Below are 22,514 nucleotides of genomic sequence, written 5' to 3'. Positions count from 1 at the left end.
TAAATTGAGTAAAGGAATGTGGGTGACCAGAACTCCCACCCCAGACCCCAAACATAACTGATCAACTGGATAAGGAGTCAAGGGGATAACATATATGTAGAAAGGGGCCTCCAGGAGAAGGAGGGGAGTCCTCAGTGAATCATGGGGAAACTAATGACTGGAGGTGTGTGCCTACTCTCTACCCCCAATAAAAAAAACATTACAACATCGGGCAACCCAGATGGAAGCTCTCTGCAGCTATAGGAGAGAGGGGGAAAGTCCCTGGCTCTGTCAGCAGCTCTGGGGTAGTAATGCAGTTCGCACAGTACTGTTCAGGGGTAAAGATAGAGGCAGCTGCAGGGTTGGCAGGTAAGGTGGCCCCACAGAGGAGTTGCTTGTCCTTCTATGTAACATGGCAGGAGAGCAGTATGGCAGAAGAGGCAGCCCCTGATCAATTCTGGGGTTGCCTAGTGGAGGGTGAACAGTCACTGCCCCTGTACTTGGCTCCCCTGTGTGCCTGGAGTGTGGCTGCGGCGTTCAGGAGAACTGCTTCAGCCACCGCTGTGTCCCACCACGCTGATGCACTGAAGAAGATGGCGGCCCCCGACAGTGTGGCAGCTAGCGACCACCGGAATTCCACGGCTCCTGCTGTGAGCGTCGGAGATGTTGTGGACTCCCCATGCTCCCTGAGTGCTCTGGAACTTCTGAAGGACTGATGAGTGGGGACGAACCCCTACTGGCTGTTGGTATGGCACAGGTACAAGGTCCGGGGTGCGGACGCTCTGGGCCCTGCGCTACTGACAGGCCCAAGCCAGAATCGGAAGTCCTTACAAAAAGACTTCAATGATTTTTTTCTTTCAGTGATCATAAATTCTGTTCTTTAGGCTTTTTTTCATGGGAAACAAATACTTAGCAGCCACTTCTGTGATGATGAGCCACCTATGGGACCTACGGCAATCAGCTCATCATCATGGGAAGCACCTCATAAAGAGGGATTGTTTTGTAACTAATTGGAAGAGGAACTTGAGGAAATCTGTGCAGAATATTGACATCTTTTTAATTTTACTATTTTATTCATCTTATTCAATACTGCAGAAAGTGAGTGAAGAGTGTGCATTTAATAAAGCTCAACATCTACAGATCTGCTTCCACTCTGGAAACTATACTGTCATGTGTGACACAGCAAAAGCTAAGGAGCTGTCAGTTGTGGAAAGTTTATCTTCATGTTGGGAGTGCTAAAGGCGCTAGTTAAATCTTAATCTGATGTTTCTGCTGTTCTTGCCATGTGTATAATGTGAGCACCTGGCAGCTATAACTTCTGTGCTTCACACATTTCTCTTTTCCTCTTATGTAAGCTGCTTACTTTTATTGACTATTATTTTAACTACAGTTTACTACTTAAGTTATATGTTAACCTTTGGCAGTACATTGCAGAATACTCTATGGAAATACCTAAACAGTTAGTCCCTAATTAGATGCATAACATATATACACTGAAGCAACACTGATTGACAATCAATTTCACATGTTGTTGTGCAAATGGAACAGACAACAGGTGGAATTTATAGGCAATTAGCAAGACACCCCCAATAAAGGAGTTGTTCTGGAGGTGGTGACCACATACCACTTCTCAGTTCCTATGCTTCCTGGCTGATGTTTTGGTCACTTCTGAATGCTGGCAGTGTTTTTACTCTAGTGGTAGTATGAGACGGAGTCTACAACCCACACAAGTGGCTCAGGTAGTGCAGTTTATCCTGGATGGCACATAAATGCGAGCTGTGGCAAGAAGGTTTGCTGTGTCTGTCAGCGTGGAGGCGCTACCAGGAGACAGGCCAGTACATCAGGAGACGTGGGGGAGGCTGTAGGAGGGCAACAACCCAGCAGCGGGACACCTACCTCCGCCTTTGTGCAAGGAAGAGCAGGAGAAGCACTGCCAGAGCCCTGCAAAATGACCTCCAGCAAGCCACAAATGTGCATGCGTCCACTCAAACGGTCAGCAACCGACTCCATGAGGGTGGTATGAGTGCCCGGCGTCCACAGGTGGGGGTTGTGCTTACAGCCCAACACTGTGCAGGATGTTTGACATTTGCCAGAGAACACCAAGATTGGCAAATTCGCCACTGGCGCTATGTGCTCTTCACAGATGAAAGCAGGTTCACACTGAGCACATGTGACAGACGTGACAGAGTCTGAATATGCCGTTGAGAACGTTCTGCTGCCTGCAACATCCTCCAGCATGACCGGTTTGGCAGTGGATCAGTAATGGTGTGGGGTGGCATTTCTTTGGGGGGCCGCATAGCCCTCCATGTGCTTGCCAGAGGGAGCCTGATTGCCATTAGGTACCGAGATGAGATCATCAGACCCCTTGTGAGACCATATGCTGGTGAGGTTGGCCCTGGGTTCCTCCTAATGCATGACAATGCTAGACCTCATGTGGCTGGAGTGGGTCAGCAGTTCCTGCAAGAGAAAGGCATTGATGCTATGGACTGGCCCGCCAGTTTCCCAGACCTTAATCCGATTGAGCACATCTGGGACATCATGTCTAGCTCCATCCACCAATGCCACATTGCACCATAGACTGTCCAGGAGTGGGTGAATGCTTTAGTCCAGGTCTGGGAGGATATCCCTCAGGAGACCATCTGCTGCCTCATCAGGAGCATGCCCAGGCGTTGTAGGGAGGTCATACGGGCATGTGGAGGCCACACACACTACCGAGCCTCATTTTGACTTGTTTTAAGGACATTACATCAAAGTTGGATCAACCTGTACTGAGGTCTTCCACTTTGATTTTGAGTGTGACTCCATATCCAGACCTCCATGGGTTGATAAGTTTGATTTCCATTGATAATTTTTGTGTGATTTTGTTGTCAGCACATTCAACTATGTAAAGACGACAGTATTACATATGATTAGTTCATTCATTCAGATCTAGAATGTGTTATCTTAGTGTTCCCTTTATTTTTTTGAGCTGTATTATATATATATATATATATATATATATATATATATATATAGTGGGGATCAAAAGTTTGGGCACCCCAAGTAAAAAAAATTATTAATGTGCATAAAGGAGATTTCTGGGCTGTCTGTCACGCACTGCTCTTTTAAGGTCTATCCATAGATTTTCAATTATGTTGAGGTCAGGAGATTGTGAAGGTCATGGCAAAACCTTCAGTTTATGCCTCTTGATGTAATCCCCCGTGGATTTTGAGGCATGTTTAGGATCATTATCCATTTGTAGAAGCCATCCTCTCTTTAACTTTAGCTTTTTCACAGATGGCATCAAGCTAGCATCCAAAATTTGCTGAAATTTTATTGAATCCATTTTTCCTTCTACTCGTGAGATGTTCCATGTGCCAATGACTGCAATTCAACCCCAAAGCATGATTGATCCACCCCCATGCTTAACAGTTGGACAGAGGTTCTTTTCATTAAGTTCTGTTCCCCTTCTTCTCCAAACGTACCTTTGCTCATTCCGGCCAAAAAGTTCAATTTTAACCTCATCGGTCCACAGTACTTGTTTCCAAAATGCATCAGGCTTGTCTATATGTTCATTTGCAAAGTTCAAATGCTGATTTTTGTGGTGAGGACGTAGAAGAGGTTTTCTTCTGATGACTCTTCCATGAAGACCATATTTGAACAAGTATCTCTTTATAGTGGAATAGTGTACCACAACTCCAGTGTTTGCCAGATCTTTCTGGAGGGATTGTGCAGTCAAACGTGGGTTTTGAATAGTTTTTCTCACAATCCTGCGAGCTGTTCTGTCTGATATTTTCTTGGTCTTCCAGATCTTGCTTTAAATTCCACTGTTCCTGATGACTGCCCTTTCTTAATTACATTCCAAACAGAGGATATTGACATCTGAAAACGTTTTGCTATCTTCTTATAGCCTTCTCCAGCTTTGTGACTGTCAACTATTTTCAGTTTCAGATTTCTAGACAACTGCTTAGAAGAACCCATGGTGCTGATTGTTGTGGCAAGGTCAGATGAGTCTGGGCAATTAAAATGTTTAAAATTGACATCACCTGGTCTTCCCAGATGATGACTGAGAACAATCCATGACACTGGCAGGTCTCAGCTTTGCAAAGGGGGCAGTGCATGCTATAAATTCTGCAGGGTGCCCAAACTTTTGCAGATGCCATTTCTTTGTTTTCTGTTTTTTTTTTTTTTTAAGTGTAAATGATGGAAATCAAATCTAACTTTTGTTGACATATTATAAGAAAGTCTAATCTGTAATTTGATGCCTTTTGGAGAATTTTCCATCTTTCCTTGCTTCTTTATGCACAGTAATACAAATTTTTACCTGGTGTGCCCAAACTTTTGATCCCCACTGTGTATATATGTATATATATATATATATATATATATATATATACAAGTATTAGGTTAACTACTATGGTTATCTTAAAGTAAAGCAGGGCAGACAGGATCATGTAAAATTCCAAACAGCTTTTCTCTTCTAGTCCTGTATCTAAATAACCTGTCCAAGTGGCGCTAGTTAGCACCCCTGCACCCTGCTGCAGGAGCACATGTCTAGCCTTGCTCCTTGCTAGCCTTTACATTTCCTTCTTTAGCTCACATTGTTTATGGTAAGCTGAAGTAAGCAAACAAGACGCAACCTATATATTATCCTACACCTCTCATACTATCATATTATGCCAAGAATAATCATACTAATACCATCAGTCAAGCCTTACAGTAATACTATTTGTGTTGGCCTCACAATAGTTCCCAGAGTTCCAACCATATACTGTTGCAATGAATGTGTGAAAAAACAAGAGCTCCTCATAGGGCAGTACCCGTTAGGTACACAGCAAAATAGGTAAACAGCAGGACCCCACAGGGTTAATATAGTCTGCTCACCTACTCAGGTTGTGTGCTGGACACAACCACAGTGACAGCGTAATAGGAGGTGGTGCAGCTATCCTGGAATAGGTTGGAGTATACACCTGCCGGACAGTATGTAGTAGATTCCAAGAAGGTGGGAAGAAGCCAGGTCCACAGTGCGATCCTCCAGTCAGAAGCAATATGGTTGAAAGCATAACAAACTTTATTAGCCAAACATAACGCATTTCGAGGCGTTAAAGCCTCTTCATCAGATGTATAGGCATAGCAACCATATACTGTTTATCCCTGTAGGCTCACAATAACCTATTCAGGACGTGGGGAGTATGCATACGCTCTGCATCCCGAGTTTTTAAGGACGTAGGGCGTATGCATACGCCCGTGGGAATTCCGGTCCCGCCGCTAGCCGGTTGGGGACCGGACCGGGATGCCTGCTGAAATCATTCAGCAGACATCCCGACACATAGCCTGAGACCCCCCCCCCCCCCCCCCCCCCCATGTCGGCGATCGCAGAAAATCGCATGTCAATTCAGACACGTGATTTTATGCTATTCCGGACTGATCGGGTCTCTGGTGACCCGATCACCCGGAAAATAGGGATAATCGGAGCTGTCAGTTACAGCCCCGATCATCCTGAGGGATAGGAGCGAGGTCGCAGTGCTGCGATCTCCTCCTATCCCCTGCCATTGGTCAAAATGAATTCTGACCAATAGCAGCGCAGGACAGTGGGTTGCCATGGCCCACCCCTGGATGTCGGGCAGAACGGGGGAAGAAGATGGAGGCCAGTACCTGACCAGAAGATGCGTGGGGACCGCCGATCGTCGCTGGAGACAGCGGAGATCACGGCACAGGTAGGGAAATGACGGTGGGGGGGGGAAGGAAGAGGGCAGTAAGCGATATTTACTGCTGCCCTTCCTAGTGGGTGCCAAACAGTAACTCCCAGCATGCCCAGACAGCCAAAGGCTGTCTGGGCATGGTGGGGGTTGTAGTTTTGCAACATCTGGAGGGTCACAGTTTGGAGACCACTGTTACAGTGGTGCCCAAACGGTAGCCCTCCAGATGTTGCCAAACTACAAATCTCAGCATGCCGAGACTGCCCAGGCATGCTGGGAGTTGTAGTTCTGTAACATCTGTCCCTTCAGATTGTGCAATTTTCATGAAATATTTGAAAATTGCTGCTCTACTTTGAAGCCCTCAAATTTTTTCAAAAAGTAAAAATTTGTACATTTTATGATGCCAACATAAAGTGGACATATTGTATTTGTGAATAAAAATAAAATTTATTTGGAATATCCATTTTCCTTACAAGCAGAGAGCTTCAAAGTTAGAAAAATGCTAAATTTTCATGAAATTTGGTGATTTTTCACCAAAAAAGTATGCAAGTAACGACGAAAAATTACCACCAAAATATAGTAGAATATGTCACAAAAAAACAATATCAGAATCAGAATATTCGGTAAAAGCGTTTTAGAGTTATTAATGCGTAAAGTGACGGTGGTCAGAATTGCGAAAAAGGGCTCAGTCCTTAAGGTGAAAAATGTCTGCGTCCTTAAGGGGAGAAGGTAACGTGCCCTGTCTGATTCTATCATAGCATTCATGTCTCTACTGTCTACAGCTATATAGTCCATGCTAGTATCCATCTCTTGTAGAGATCAGCACAGGCGAAGAACGTGTGGCAGTATCACGTTGTTATAAATTTATTTTGCTGACAGAGGCCCCAAAAACACTGCGGTAGCATTTTTTTTTTGTCCTTTGTGATAAACAGCAGCCAGATACTCAATGGTGTCCATCATGCCCCTCATCATACTTATTCTGAAGTAAGTCTGAATAGAAGCCCCGACCTTAGCCTCCGACACAATGTTAGTGTGGCCTAAGGGGAAAGTAAAGGGCACTGCATTGTATAATGGTTAGTGTTCCACATCTAAATTCACAAATAAATGTATATACTTGATCTGAAGGTCACTATTGCCCTTATAGATAGGCCTATGAGAAATGTTCATAATATTGATGCTCATAGACAAGACAGAGGTAGAGGAGAGACTGAAGGGCATCTCCCTGAAGATGACTGACAAGGACTAGGGCCCATATTTATCAATCTGTGTGAGAGAAAAAGTTGAGTAATTTTCCCACAGCAACTAATCACAGGTCAGCTAACGAGTTCTAGTAAAGTGAAAGCTGAGCTGTGATTGGTTGCTGTGGGAAAATCACTCCACTTTTTCTCTCACACAGTTTGATAAATCTTGGCCAATTACTTTTCTAAACTGGACCACAACATGTTAACATGCAGATTGCAAATAATTTGCTACAATAAGGTGACACCCATAACCCCCTAAGGTGAAAGCAGAGGAGTGTTGGATGGTTGAGTGTTCTTAGTTTTCAATACTAAAAAGATAGGGCTTTTTAATGGATTGTTATCTCCTAAGGCTTCCAATCCATTTACACATAGAAATTCATTACCCATCTGTTGTTTTTCCTGTCCCATTCATCTTAACATGATATCAGTAGACATGTGACTACAGCAAGATATATCATTTGAGCTGCTTTGAGGTTATAAAAACGTAGTTATAAACAATAATGTTTTACTCTCAGCTTGTATATAGTCCACTGTCTAAAGAAGATTTAGATAGGCTATGTCTTAATTCTTTATTGAAAATTCTTATAGTATAAAGAATAGTTGAAATTTTTATTAAAGCACTTTAAATATCTAAGTCATATTAGTATAATGGTGCCCTATTCATCCTGTTTCTAAATAGGAAAAATCACATAACAAGTATCACGTTAGTCTATACGTGCTGGGTATGGCAGAGAAAATCCTTTGATTTGTACATTGGTCAACAGGGGATAGGTAATACAGATATTTAATTTTAGTTGGATGGTATATCAATTGCATAGAGGTGGTCCCAAAACCAAAAGTGATCTGGAACCCCGGATCCCCGTTCCCCTATTCATAGGATAGGAAATAACTTGCTGATCAGAGGCAGTCTGACTCCTGGCACTACGCCGATTATGAAAACAGAGGTGAAATGTCCTCCAGAATGAACAAAATGCAACCATGCACTCTCTATGGGGCTCCTGAACATTGCTGAGCATTGGGCATGGCAATGTTCGGAAGCCCCATAGAGAGTCAATAGAGTTCTGGCCATGCATTCACATCATGCTCCATTGATTCCAGGGGACATTTCACCTCCATTTTTGTGATCGATGGTGTTCCCAGCGGTTTGATAGACCCACACTGATCCCTTAGTTGTCCCCTATCCTATGAATCAAAATTACTTTTGACAGTGGGGTAGCCATTTTAAGCAAATAAAAATTCTATTTGTAATAAACTGATTTAGAAACATTTGATTAAAAGTTTCATACATATTTTTTCAAAAAAAGGAATGGGAATGCTGCAGGCAAACTGTGAAATACATGCATTGTATAGAAACTATAGAAGGCTTGATAGCTTTTAGGCAAAGTATGAAATGGCTGGTTTTCGTTAAATATGCTATATCGTTTTCATAGGTGTTGTACACCATACAGTAAGTTTGTGAAGTTAGGCTTTGAATGGAATGCCTAGTCAATTTAAAGAATGCCTAAAATAGGTATAAAATGTTTCTGTCATAACCGGGGGTGGGCAGGGAGAGTGAGCCTAAGCTGTCCCTAGGAAACTCTCCCTGCCTACTTGCCCATCCGCCCTAAAGGGCAGATCGACAACCAGGCTGCTGGTCCTTTCCTGCGCTAAAGTGTAGTGGGCGTAAAAACTAATAATATACATACACCATCACAGGCCAGAAACAGAACGGGAAAACTGCCAGACATCCAAATATACCAGACAGAATATAAACTCACAAACAGGGCAGAACATAGTGTACTAAAAACAGTTCATAAACCAGAATCCAGATAAACGGCAGACATGAATAAATGAACAAGACAAGGAATGGAATAAGTATGCAGCAGAAACCAAAATATGCAGGGGATGAACAGAAGAACTGAATGTTAAACACTAAACTGATCAGGAACATAGAACACTGTTCACACTGGGACACAGAACAGAAACACACTGGACACCCACTCCACAAAAGGAGTAGACAGCAATAATAACTCCAAATATACTTCTAGCCAGTGGGCACACTCCACCGTGTGAACAGGATACTGGCCTAGAAGGAAACAGAAATATAATACACGGAACACTAACAAAAACGGATACTAGTTCAGAGGACACAGATCAGTAAGCAAGCACAGAGGACACTATAAACCAATGGTAAAGCACAGAGGAAATACTAGATCAGTGATCATGAACTCTATGATCAGTGCATGTACTAAAAACTCTAAAGATCAGCTATAATGAACTCTATAAAAACGGATACAAGAAAACCAAACTTCACAACATGAAGGGAGACAGGTCAGGATTCTCACAGTGTGAACAGAGACTTAGAAACAAGGTACAAACAGAACGGACATACAATCCTTAAAACCGACAGATGTACCACAGACTAAAATCAACAATAAACAGGGCAATTAACTATGGTTAAAACTCAGAAATATTACAAGATAAATACAAAGTACATGATAAAGGAGACATGGACAGCATAGCACTATAGCTAAGCTGCATAATAAAACATAGTCAGAGTAGATCAATCACCAGCAACCAGAGTGCAGCAAGGCTAGGGTTTAAATAGCCATACCTAAGTTGAAATTGGCTCAGAGCATTATCCCTTCCAAGCACAGAAAGAATTAGAACAGAAACTGCTCAGACAAGAATACCATTGTCTGAAAAGACTCCAAGACATAAAAACACAAAGACACAAAAAATGGACATTACAGTTTCAAATTTTGCACATTTCCTAGGCATACTATGCAATGTGAAAAAGGTAAACTTCCGTCAATGATGTAACTGATGTCACAACCCTAAAGTCAATACCTCTATGAACTCGGGATAAGAGGAAACAGAACCTGGCTGAAGGAACACACAGGCTGGTTTAGTACCTGAAGGCTGGAAGATAGTGGAGAAAGCATGCAGCAGATAGTCAGGGTTAGGTCAATGGATCAGTAGTCAAGTGGCCAAGCATTAATAAGGGACCTAATTATTTTCATATACTTCTTTTTAATAATGACATTTTAATGTCCCCCTTATATACATGGCTTAACTAGTAATTGTCATTTTGTATAAGGTATCATATACAATGCCTAGGGAGAGTATAAAGAAAACAAGGCATTCCATACTGTAAGATGCAGTAAAAAAAAAACTAAGATTCCTTGAATTTTGAAAGCATCTAGGGGCCACAATCCATGATATATTTTATAAGGTAAGGGCTTCTCTTCCTAAAATATTTTAATTCCTAGTAAATAAATGTTTTAAAAATTACAATTTCTCAACAGTACGGTCAACTTTGCTTTCTACTGCTGACTTTACATGTCATAGCCTAAATGGGTAATCCACTTAGTTACAGATTTGTTACCATGATATTAGGGAAAGAAAGATGCAATTACTTGCACACATGTGGCTCAGAAGTGTTACTTGGGTGCTTAGTAAGAACATACTTTAAGGGCTCTACCATACTAGCAACTGACCACAAAGGCAAGCAGCAGAGCTTTGTAGTATTATGAGCAGAATGGGTGATGCAGGTGGATGGGGCATAAAGTTAGCGCTTTACAGCTCTGGCCAATAGCTGTAGAGCATTAAGTAATTTTATAAAAGGGGTGTGGTTTCAGTAACGTGCAGCAGTAGTTTTTATTACTGATGAGGCCATGGACATTTGGTGTATAAAGGGTACCTAATTCTTCTATTTGTTGCATGTATTTGTTTTCCTAGGCTAAAGAAAAATTTAATGTTACAGTAACTCGGTGTGCTCATTTTCAAAATGATTGAATTACAATTTAACATTCAAGTGGACAATCAGATGGGCACTTCCCAACTAGTTCCATTGGGCACAGTTTAATCTTAGTTCACCATTAGAATATAAGTTAACAGTAACCAGTGAACCAAGAAGATTTCTCAGACGAAAAATAATGGTCAAAATGTTCAAAGAATCTAATATACTCTGAAAACTCTTTGGAGGGACCGTCCACATTTGCATTAAAAAGAAACATGACGCGTTCTCCTCTATGCATAGTGTATGACAAAAAAAATTTCAAAGAAAATCTGGTTTGGATAAAGGGGGGTTTCATTGCAATAAACACAAATATAGAAATCTTACTAATGTTCTATACTTAGATATCAATGCAGTTTTACATAATGCCTTAGAATTGACAACATTATAGGCTACATTTTCATTTCAAGTGTTCAAAGATTCATTGTCTTCTTATTAAGAATTGGGTAAGCCCATAATAGATGATGTGTTTCTATAATACACATGTGAAATAAAAACTCTAATCCTTTTGCATTCAAATAATAAATTGCATGGGGAAGACAACACAAGACGATGGCATTAAATAATGTGTTGCGAAGGCTTGGCTCTTCTTGTTTGGCATGTAATGCTGGCAAGTATGAATAATATATAATATACTTAGATGCACACATGAACACACATTAGGCTTCATTTAGCTTAGCCGAATATCACATGGACCAAGCGTATTTTATCTGTACTCCTTTAGCCAGAGGGAGTCATTTATCAGCAGTGACATGATAGTAGGTTCGGAAGGCAAACAGCTTTATTGCTGAGTGAGATTAAGCCAGACTGCAGTAATTAGGGCCCAAGATAAGAAAATTATAGCAGCGTCTAATAAAATAAATCTTAATGCCTAGTGGACAAAGGGGATCAAATGCTGAGGTACTTCACAAGCGCTTAATGCACTGAGTGTTTTACAGTGCGATCTTGCTTGTAGAGATATGCATGAAATCGTGATCTGTTTGCAGAAAATCCAAGCTGAATTTCCAAAGCAAAAAATACAGCTTTAGCTTTATGTGGAAATATAGAAAGTGTGTTCCATCCTGAGCGGAGTGATCAACGAGGCTTTATGGCAGAGATCAACGCTTCTTCATTATTCATGTAACTGGAACCCCCCCCCCCCCCAATAATCTTTACTTTTAAACCCTATACAACACAGATACATACAGTTGATGCTGTCTAATCATATAACAATTTCTCAACAACTGATCATATTGGTCTTAATGATTACCTCAACAGTACCAAGGTGATCATTTTACTTGAGATCAGCTTTTTTCTACATATGGTGAAGCTATTGTCCACAGACAGATGTAGTAGATTATTCCCTTGCAAAAGTTAGCCTTTTTGTCAACACCTTCAAGAAATGTTGTCAAGTGGGAGCTGTTAAGGTGCCCACACAACTTTAGTTTCTGTTTCTCGAACATTATCTCTCTACACAATAATGTTTAGCTCAGTCAAACCTTCATGTGTTGTGAAAGGGGAGAAAGGAGTTAAGCCATTGTCAAACAGCTATCTTCCAGAAAGCAAGAGGGTCAGGCAGTTGAAGTCCAACAACTCGGGAGGCACCCATATACATTATAGATTTGTCTGGTCCAGATGAAATTGGGTTGACTGACTTTTCAGTAAAGTATATGGGGAGCTTTTAGGGGTTATAAACAGAGCAAAGAGGCAGGTGGCTGGCACAAAAATGCCCATACAGCTCTATAGTACAGAACCATATAGAATGTTATGGTATATAGTATACCCACAGCAGAGAGGCAAGAAAATGACTGGCACAATGATTCCCATACATAACCATACAGAATGTTATGCAATACCATACAATGCTGTGTCCATTACCGAGCAATGCTTCTAAAGGAGAAAAGTTCATTGCATATGGCACCTAACTGAACAAGCCATAATTTTCTTATATGTTACGGCTCCATATAAACATGCCATCAGTAAGTACTAAAATTATAGCAACTGGCCCAAAATAACATATGTTTCTTTGATCTTTAGACATCTGGATCAATTATTTTGTTTTAAAGAAATGTGAAGATAATTTTCACTTGTTTTGATATTTTTTTAATAGTCCTTAGCCCTGGTCATATGAAAAGTTCCCTTCTATGGTTCCCTTCTATATCAATGAAAATAGGTCTGCACAGATGTTGATATCTCTCCTAGTCTCGAAAACATATCTTTGTAACTAGGAATTTGAACAATGACAATTTCTATTTTAGAATATAATAAACGCACAAAACCTCTAATATTGTGTTTCTAATAGATGTTTTTTTAATGAAATCCTGAAATGCTCACAATTATGGGGGAACCTGTAAATCAAATCTTGACAATTGTTGACCATTGCAAATCTGCTAGAATGTATATGAATAGAGAACTTCACTAACACATTTCAGAGTCAAATTGGTTAAAAAAGCACATTATTAGCAAAAGAAAAAATTACGCAAAACATAAAAATGACAGTTAAAGTGAGAAAGTAGGTAGAGAGTAGGCATATGTGTAATTGAACGTTACATAGGACTATTAGTGTAACGCACACAATTACTGTCACTCATACAATTGTGCTATGTGAACTGTGTATAGTTATTTCGCGAACCACCACTTTAAAGAATGCAAAGAAATAAGTTACCGTATATGTTTATGTTGTTGAGGGAATCTATTATTGCATGTTGTGTGTTATAATTTCTAACAAATAATTCTTGGATGAGTAATTTGTTAGTCATTTCCAGGCAGTATATTAAGTTTATCTTTCTAATTTTATATGGGGACATAGGGAAATGTATTAAGACTGTTGTTTAACCCGCAATGCTTAACTTAAAGTGCAAAGGAATAAAATGTGCCAGATGCATTAACCCCTTAAGGACCAAGGACGTACAGGTACGTCCTTTGTCCTGCTCCCGTGATATAACGCGGTGTTACACGGTAACCCCGCATCATATCACGGCGGGCCCGGCGTCATAGTGAAGCTGGGACCTGCCGCTAATAGCGCGCAGTGCCGATCGCGGCGCAGCGCGCTATTAACCCTTTAGCCGAACACTCAGAGCTGAGCCGCGCGGCTAAAAGTGAAAGTAAAAACTGCCGGTTAACTCAGTGGGCTGTTCGGGATAGCCGCGGCGAAATCGCGGCATCCCGAACAGCTTACAGGACAGCGGGACCTGCCTCCTCGCTGTCCGAACGCCGAATGACTGCTCAGTGCCTGAGATCCAGGCATGAGCAGTCAAGCGGCAGAATCATCGATCACTGGTTTCCTATGAGAAACCAGTGATCAATGATAAAGATCAGTGTGTGCAGTGTTATAGGTCCCTATGGGAGCTATAACACTGCAAAAAAAAGTGGAAAAAAAAGTGAATGAATATCATTTAACCCCTCCCCTATTAAAAGTTTGAATCACCCCCCTTTTCCCATAAAAAAAACAGTGTAAATAAAAATAAACATATATGGTATCACCGTGTGCGGAAATGTCCGAATTATAAAAATATATTGTTAATTAAACCGCTCGGTCAATGGCGTACGCGCAAAAAAATTCCAAAGTCCAAAATAGTGCATTTTTGGTCACTTTTTATATCATTTAAAAATGAATAAAAAGCGATCAATAAGTCCTATCAATGAAAAATGGTACCGTTAAAAACTTCAGATCACGGCGCAAAAAATGAGCCCTCATACTGCCCCATACACGGAAAAATAAAAAGTTATAGGGGTCATAAGTTGACAATTTTAAACGTATTAATTTTCCTGCATGTAGTTATGATTTTTTCCAGAAGTACGACAAAATCAAACCTAAATAAGTAGGGTATCATTTTAATTGTATGGACCTACAGAATAAAGATAAGGTGTCATTTTTACCAAAAAATTTACTATGTAGAAACGGAAGCCCCCAAAAGTTACAAAACTGCGGGGTTTTTTTTCAATTTTGTCGCACAATGATTTTTTTTTCCATTTCACCGTAGATTTTTGGCCAAAATGACTGACGTCATTACAAAGTAGAATTGGTGGCGCAAAAAATAAGCAATCATATGGATTTTTAGGTGCAAAATTGAAAGAGTTATGATTTTTTAAAGGCAAGGAGCAAAAAACGAAAATGCAAAAATGGAAAAAACCCCGGTCCTTAAGGGGTTAAAACTATTTCTTTTAAATCAACTGGTGCCAGATAGAGAGGAGGGTGCAAGCCCCTCTCCCTCTGAGAAGTTGTGAGACGTGCAGGACAGTGCAGGGCAACACCAGCTGCTGCTAAAATTACAGCCGTGGGCACCAGTTCAACTTGGTCTCTATCTGAGGGCAAATGACAAGAGGAAAAAGGCAAATTTTAGGTTTTGAGGGATATGTTGCACAAGTGACCCATTGTTAGGTTTTATGACTGATGCTGACATCTTGTGCAGTGTGTATTTCATGGCATAGTTCTCTAGAGCCTGCCCCCCCCCCCCCCCCTATCTTTGGTAACTGCAGGGCCAATGAGACAAGTAGACTTTTCCTATCCACCTTTGAGATCTGCCATGATTGAATAATTGCTGTACAAGTTGTGAACCAAGCAGTGATAATCTGTCTTAGGGATATAGACAAGAAGGACTAGAGTAAAGAGAATCAACTATGGGTAACCCAGAGAAACCAACTCCTGGGTTACCCTTCCCTGTACTTCCTTCAGTAACTTGCCTAGGTCACTGCAGTTTATGGCTTTATTAGTGCACACAATCATCAAGAGCATTCCAAAACACCATCAGCCAGTATTTTCACACAGGTTGTGCCCCCAGGGGAATTAAAACCATTTCTAGTGCAGACCTCTTTCACTGTGCAGCCGACAGAGTTGGAGAATTTCCAATGGAGGCCCTTAAAGGGGTTATACAGGAAAAGAAAAACACAGCTAATTTCTTTCAGAAACAGCTCCACATCTGTCTCCAAGTTGGGTGTGGTTCTGCAGCTCAGTTCCATTAAAGTGAATGGAGCCAAGTTGTAAAACCACACCCAATCTGGAGACAGACGTGGAGCTGTTTTTGAAAGAAATTAGCTGTGTTTTTCTATTCCTGGATAACCCCTTTAAGCCACAGTAACCGATGAGACAAAGACCATGACCGACATAGGGGACTACAAACCTCAGCTATGCCACAGGCCTTCTCTCCACTGTTCAATCTGCCGCTGGGCTGCCACATAAAAATGTCATTTTTTGGCACCTTGTTGTTTCCTGTATAAATACTCTATTTGCACCGTCTTCTCTGTAAAATGAACAGACATTTGAAAGCATTTTCCATTGTTTATATATAGTGTCCAAGGACAGCTGTGCCAACCACCATCTACTAGAGAGTTGTTGGGTGACTGAAAGTAAAAGGTTTGCTTTATTCATATTGTGTATTTCAGATACTGAAGAGTTTTGAAAATGTATTTTTGTGCATTGCATTTCATTTAATGTATTCACTAAGGTCTAAAATATTAGGGATTAATATTTATTGTCTTTAATGTACACAGTTGAATGGTAGCTTGGTCACATGCATCTCCTAACCAATCATTGTAGAAGAAAGTCCCTAGTGCAACCTTCCTCTCCTTGGGAAATGGGATCACCTAAACCTGTTAGAGAACAGTTCTGGAATGGGTTTTCGCCAGAACCACATGTGTGTCCCTAAGCTATGTTTTTGCTGAGGAGACAAGTAACGTGGTCCACTATTGCCTTGCATACCTTACACCTGTCACATGTCCACCCACAAAGCTGTATTACATTGGACTTGCACAAACAACTGCCTTCTCTTGCCAAGTTGTATTATTTCCATGATACCATGCCATTGACAGACCTACTACTTTTCAGTGTAAATGTCCAATTACGGAACTCACTTTGTCCTTTTTCTTTGCATCTCTATGTAATGCTCGATGTGAGTCTCATAGAATAGCGTAGAGAGACAGTGGGCCTTTAAAGCATTGTGTGTGAAATTCTTCTTCTTTACCATCATTCACTGGGAGATGTTGTGGCCTGCAGGGATGGTGAGGATATGTAGTTAAAAAGTTTTCCCTGTCGGCCCTGTAAGTAATTACCTGGGCAAGGAGCTATACTCACCTAGTCCCTTCTTCTCCTGCTGTAATAACATCCCATTAGTGTGATTGACAGCCCGGGCATGGCCTGCATCATTGCTCTGCTTTATCTGCTTAGGGAGCAGAGTGGTGACAAGGGCTGTCAATCATACTCAGGGGGTGGGATTACAGCGGGCGAAAACAGGGCTAGGTAAGTATTGCCCAGGGGGCTGGTGGGGAAAACGGCGGGTAGAAACGTCTCATGCGGTTGATGAGGATTTAGAAGATTTTACCATAAATAACACGTTGTCATGCGTTATATATGGTAAAATCTCATAACATGTTCCCTTTAAACATCAGAAAGAAACCACATTCAGAATTGCAGAGAACATGTGGAAGGAGACAAACACCTTCTACAGCACTATATTATTTTATATTAATAATGGGATATTGTGTTCTCCAAAGCTGTCTTGCAGAATCAAGTTGACACCAAAACATATGATTATAGGACTTTTTTTTGTTATGATGTTGATACTCCTGAATAGGTCCCACATTTTAATGAAAACTACTGTTCTGAGAAGATGGTCCGCTCTAGAGAAGATGGTGTGTAATAATGTACTGTTAACACCACCATCTAATTATAAGACATATTCTTGTTGTCTGACCCCGGGCCTTTTGCAGTCTGGTATCATTCCAAGGCTAAGCAAACTTTTGCCACCTTAAAAATACAAATCATTAAAATGCAAATACTGCTTGTTTTTCAAGAGTAAAAAAAAAAATGATGTCAGGAGAGTTTAGGTGATTGCTGGAAAAATGCAAAAAAAAAAGTCGGAAAATAACTTAATAGCACTTCACAGAGAAAGGAAAGTGTTATATGAGTGAGCTGTGAAAGAGAAGAAGAAAAGCACAATGCTGGACCTTTCACACACACCTTCAAACAAGACGCTCCTTAACAATGAAATGATGATTTGCTGAAATTAAAATGCTATTATGGAGAAATTAGGGCTTCAATATTTTTAGCAGGTTTAATAGCCCATACAGCTTAAGGGACATCAGATAATAGATAATTACATTTCATCTTCAAGCGAATGAGTTGTTTTCTTACGGAAAATACTTTTCTTTCTTTCGCAGAGGTTAAAGCATAATCATCATTAGTAGACGCTGTAGGACTAAGGTGCCTGCATCAGCTTGGGGAATTTGCATTAGCATATAAATAGCCTTCGGAAGCTGTCTGATTCTTGCTATTTTACGTTTCATTGTGGCATCAGAATGCTCTTAGCGAAAAGCTTTCCTGGAGAAGAAGAGCCCTGTAATATGTACTAAGAATCTCGACTTTGTTGTAGAAGATTGTCCTGCAATATTTTTTTTTTTTCCCTTCGGTGGTATTGTACTCATTCAATAGCCTAATTACAAGCATCAGGGCACAAGCTGATACAATCACTACTACTGGCAGTTTACCGAGTGGTTTCTCTATCCACCTAGCAAATGATTACAACTTGAAGGAAAGCCTTTGAATTTGAATAGTTGCAAGTGTTTCCAGGGCGTGATGCATGCCTGTAAATCTCTCTGTGCAGGTTTGCTGCCCAAAAGTGACATCACTGGCTATAAAAAAAAAAAGATGTAATACAGATTTAATCCCAAAATGAGCCGTCCCAGTGGCTACTGTCAAGAACTGTGTTACCGTTCAAGCAAAACTAATTACAAAAATGGTAGTGTTAATCCAGCACCTGTTATAACTAAACACAGCCAATGCACAATGTCTTCACTCATACAGCTCAAAGATGATCATGTGAACTAAACCCATTGAAAACAGGTAAATAACGGCTTTCATCATGTAGGTGAATTGCTGCTATTGACTTTCTATGGCCCAAGGGTTTTGGTTTATCAGAATGCATCCACAAACAATATTACATTTTGTTTAGACATTGCATATACTTAAATTTCAGTAATAAATGTTTTTTTTATTTTTTTTTGTTTAGTTTTTTTTTTAGCATATGCTATTATTAGAGAGACTAATGCAGAGGTTATGTACCTTGTGCTCACCTGTTTTAGTTAATGTGGCATCCATGAATTTTCAGCCATCTTAAAGGGGTTGTGCGCTGCCCTGCCTTTCGGAGCTCCGCGTTCAGCGTCCGGAAGTTCATTACTCCGAACGCTGTGTTCGGGCTTCCGTGTTCAAGGCTGCCGGGCGTGACGTCACGCCCGGCCCCTCTACCAATAGACTTTCGTTGAGGGGGCGGGCGTGACGTTACGAGGGGGCCGGGCGTGACGTCACACCTGGCAGCCTCGAACACGGAAGTCCGCACACAGCGTGTGGAGTAATGAACTTCCGGACGCTGCGTGCGGAGCTCCGAAAGCCAGGGCAGCGCACAATCCCTTTAATTCTATTTCAGAACAGAAAGAATCTGCTTATGCTTTCTACATTTCCCATGAATCCTCTGCATCTGCTGAGAGGGGGTGGAGTGTAATCACTGCAAATTACCTAATGAGATCATCTTTATCACCTGACTTCACTCCAGCAACCAGCAGGGCTTCCATCAGAAATTTTGGGACCCCAAACACAGCTCAAGGTCCACCGCCACTCAGCTCAGGCTATGGATTAGGGAAGTTCTTCTTCTTGCCAGCAGAGCACCACTCTCCTCTCCTCCTGAGACCTGCATACCGCTGCTCTGCTGCAGATAACATCAGCTGTCAGGGCATGATGGATAATAGCGCAGCACCTTATGGTAGCCACTGCTGTTTTTAAAGTGGCATCAACCGGCAGCCCTAGAAGTATGTAACTGACTGACTGTACAGAGTACAGTCAGTCAGTGTAATGTGGCGGCCCCAGAGGTCAGTGCGTTGCAATCACTAACAAGACATAAAAAAAAATGTGTTTAGCCCGGCCGGGCCACCCTGGTGTCCGGGCCACTTACTGGGGTAACAGTTATACCTCCCTCATAGCGGGCCTTGCAACCAGAAGCCTAAAGTGCTGAGACCAAGAAATCAATAAAGCACCATGCAAAAACAGCAACAACTGATCATCCCATTTATTGTCACTTTTTATTTGGCTCCCATACAAAGAGACATGGATACAATATACATATTAAAGAGCCAGTGCTACCAAAACAAGTTTAAAAACACTTACAAACACTCATTGTACCAACCCCACACCCCAACGAGAATGTGGACATTACTCACTGGGTAGGACCAGAAAGAATTCAAAGAAAATGAACAGTGCTAGAGAATATAGGGATAACATTAAATAAAAACAATGTAGAGTATCCCTAAAATATCCCTACTATCCTAAGGGTCTCATGCTTCGGTGAGGTGTTGGGGATCCATGCTGTCTCCAACATCTTCCTCAGGGAAAATGGCACATGCAGTTTTGATGCATTTTTTTAAGAAAATGAGAAGAACTTGATTTGACTTTAATCAAAATTGAGATGTTTTATGAAGGTTTTAAGATCTTCAGGCTGTGTTTTTGTTGCAATTTTCCAAAATTGCTTTAATAATGACACCTTTTTACCATTATTTGCACAATTGCAAAAAAAAAACAAAAGCAAAATGTTTGCAGCAATTTTGAGAATATCATGTCAAAAACAGAAAAAAAATAGCAACCTCATGGGAGTCCATAGAGATAGAAGCATACAGACAGAGCTAGGAGGTGGAGGGGAGCAGCTAGGAGAATCTGATAGGTGATGATTTCATCCTGCAGTTCACAGGAAGCGTTCTGACCGAGGACAGACCACTTCCTTTGATACATTAAAACTGTGATTTTCTGTGGGTCAGACTCGTGATCACATGACCCAGTTACAGTGTTGAAACGCATCTATGCAGCTGTGCTGCAAAAAAAAAACAAATGGGCTAGTGATGGTAAGTGTTCATGATATTGGCAAAAGGGAAAACCTGGAGTGACTCTTTGATAGCAAACGGTACATATACTGTACTGTTCTTGCATGAAAGTTCTTTACTGTTTGTGCTTGAGGTACCCCAAAATGTAAGGATTAAATACGCTTTGTGTAAAAGGTTAAATACTCTTACAATGTCGGCACAGAGATTCTAGATCGATTGGGTCAGTCCCAGTGGAAATACTCCTTTAATAAATGTGGGGCCAAATGTAAGACATTTTTAGGATTTCTACATTTATTTTAGTAGTAAGTGAATAAACATATACTGTGTGAATATATGGCGAGCATATGATAACACCTGGAATAGTAAGTGAAGTATTTCCATTACATTGTGCTATGAACACTGCAAATATAGTCATGTTTTGTTCAGGCCAAGGAATAATCGTCCTACTCATCAAAGTGGGTTAAAAATGTGTCTGAGCCTTAAATGGAGTATGCTTACAAGTATTTTATGGGTTACAATGCACATTAGAAGTGTATGCTATAATAGTGACCTACATTTATCAAATTCCTACTTGAGAAAAGCCACCTGCCATATAAATCAGCCACCCACTTTCTTCACCAGTTTAAAAAACTAGGCCAATGTCTAGAACATCATTTAAATGTAGGCATAGAAAATAAGGCAATATCTATTTTTAAAGCTCAGCATAGCAAAACAGCCCTTTACGTTTTTTATGCTTTCACCAAAGCAAAAATAAATGTTTTATAAAAAATAAAAAAAACAATGTATGCATATTCCCAACTGTAAACAATTGGGCAAGCTGGGGCAGTATCACTCATTCAGTTTCAGGCTGGGTTCACATAGTGTAAAAATAAAAAATAAAAAATCTGCATTAAAATATGTATAAAAAAGCCACAGTTATTTAATGTAATAACGTGCTATCTGAAAGTCTATGGAAAAGCGTTTGTCAGTGCACAATGTTTGAATTACATCTGTTTTTCTAAACAGTGTGAGCACTGACCATAGACTTTCAAAGGGCACAGTAATAAATTAAAAATATTAAATGTTGGTTTTTATTTCTTAGTTTTTTTTTTTATATGGACATATTTTTTTATGTAATTTTACAATGTTTCAACTCAGCCCTAGGGTATGTTCACACAGAACTTTTCCTGTTTTCTTTTTAGTGGTGTAAAATATGGCTGTCAATCTTTGTGGATGAAGAATAAAACTGGCTTAGGCCAGTTTAACATGAACATTGGTGTATTGGGACAGCAACCTGTGGTGTGCCAACAATCTCAGACGCTGGAGATGAGTAATCCCCAAGTTTGTCACAATGGGTGCCATCCGTATCCACCCGTCCAATATTTCAGTCTTTAGTGAATTCTAGGGAGGAATATTTGAATTTTATTGCAGACTTTCCACGTGGTTGACAATACTCCATAGCAGATTTAAAGGTGTCACTCAACATCCGCATCTTTACTGAGCAATTCAGGTGTCTGCCGCAAAAGAGCCATAGACGTGTTGTCATCTGTAGATGGCTGTAACGACAGAACAATTTGAATGGGGATGTGACTATGGTGAGGAACTAAAAAAACAACATAAAAACATAAAAACCTGCAACACCATGAACACTGATTTGTTTTTTTAACCCCTTAAGGACGCAGGGTTTTTCTGTTTTTGCATTTTCATTTTTTCCTCATCACCTTCTAAAAATCATAACGCTTTCAATTTTGCACATAAAAATCCATATGATGGCTTATTTTTTGCGTCACCAATTCTACTTTGCAGTGACATTAGTCATTTTACCCCAAAAAAAATTCATTGTGCAACAAAAATGAAGAATAAATTTCATTTTGTAAATTTTGGGGGCTTCCGTTTCTACGCAGTGCATTTTTTGGTAAAAATAACACCTTATCTTTATTCTGTAGGTCCATACGGTTAAAATGACACCCTACTTATATAGGTTGGATATTGTCATACTTCTGAAAAAAATCATAACTACAT

The 22,514-nt window shown here is 40.5% G+C and overlaps 1 long non-coding RNA gene across 1 annotated transcript in view; it reads right to left on the bottom strand.

Annotated features, from left to right (window-relative positions):
• Positions 1-21,907: 21,907 nt before the first annotated feature.
• Positions 21,908-22,514, bottom strand: part of LOC130357853 (uncharacterized) — a 108,188-nt gene continuing 107,581 nt past the window's right edge. Inside the window, exon 3 of the long non-coding RNA XR_008889297.1 lies at positions 21,908-22,048. This is a non-coding gene — a long non-coding RNA (uncharacterized LOC130357853). The remainder of the gene's footprint in view (positions 22,049-22,514) is intronic.

This window comes from Hyla sarda, chromosome 2, assembly GCF_029499605.1.
Source record: "Hyla sarda isolate aHylSar1 chromosome 2, aHylSar1.hap1, whole genome shotgun sequence".
NCBI lineage: Eukaryota > Metazoa > Chordata > Amphibia > Anura > Hylidae > Hyla > Hyla sarda.
The sequence above is the reverse complement of the archived record's forward strand: the minus strand, read 5'-3'. Positions and strand labels throughout refer to the sequence as shown.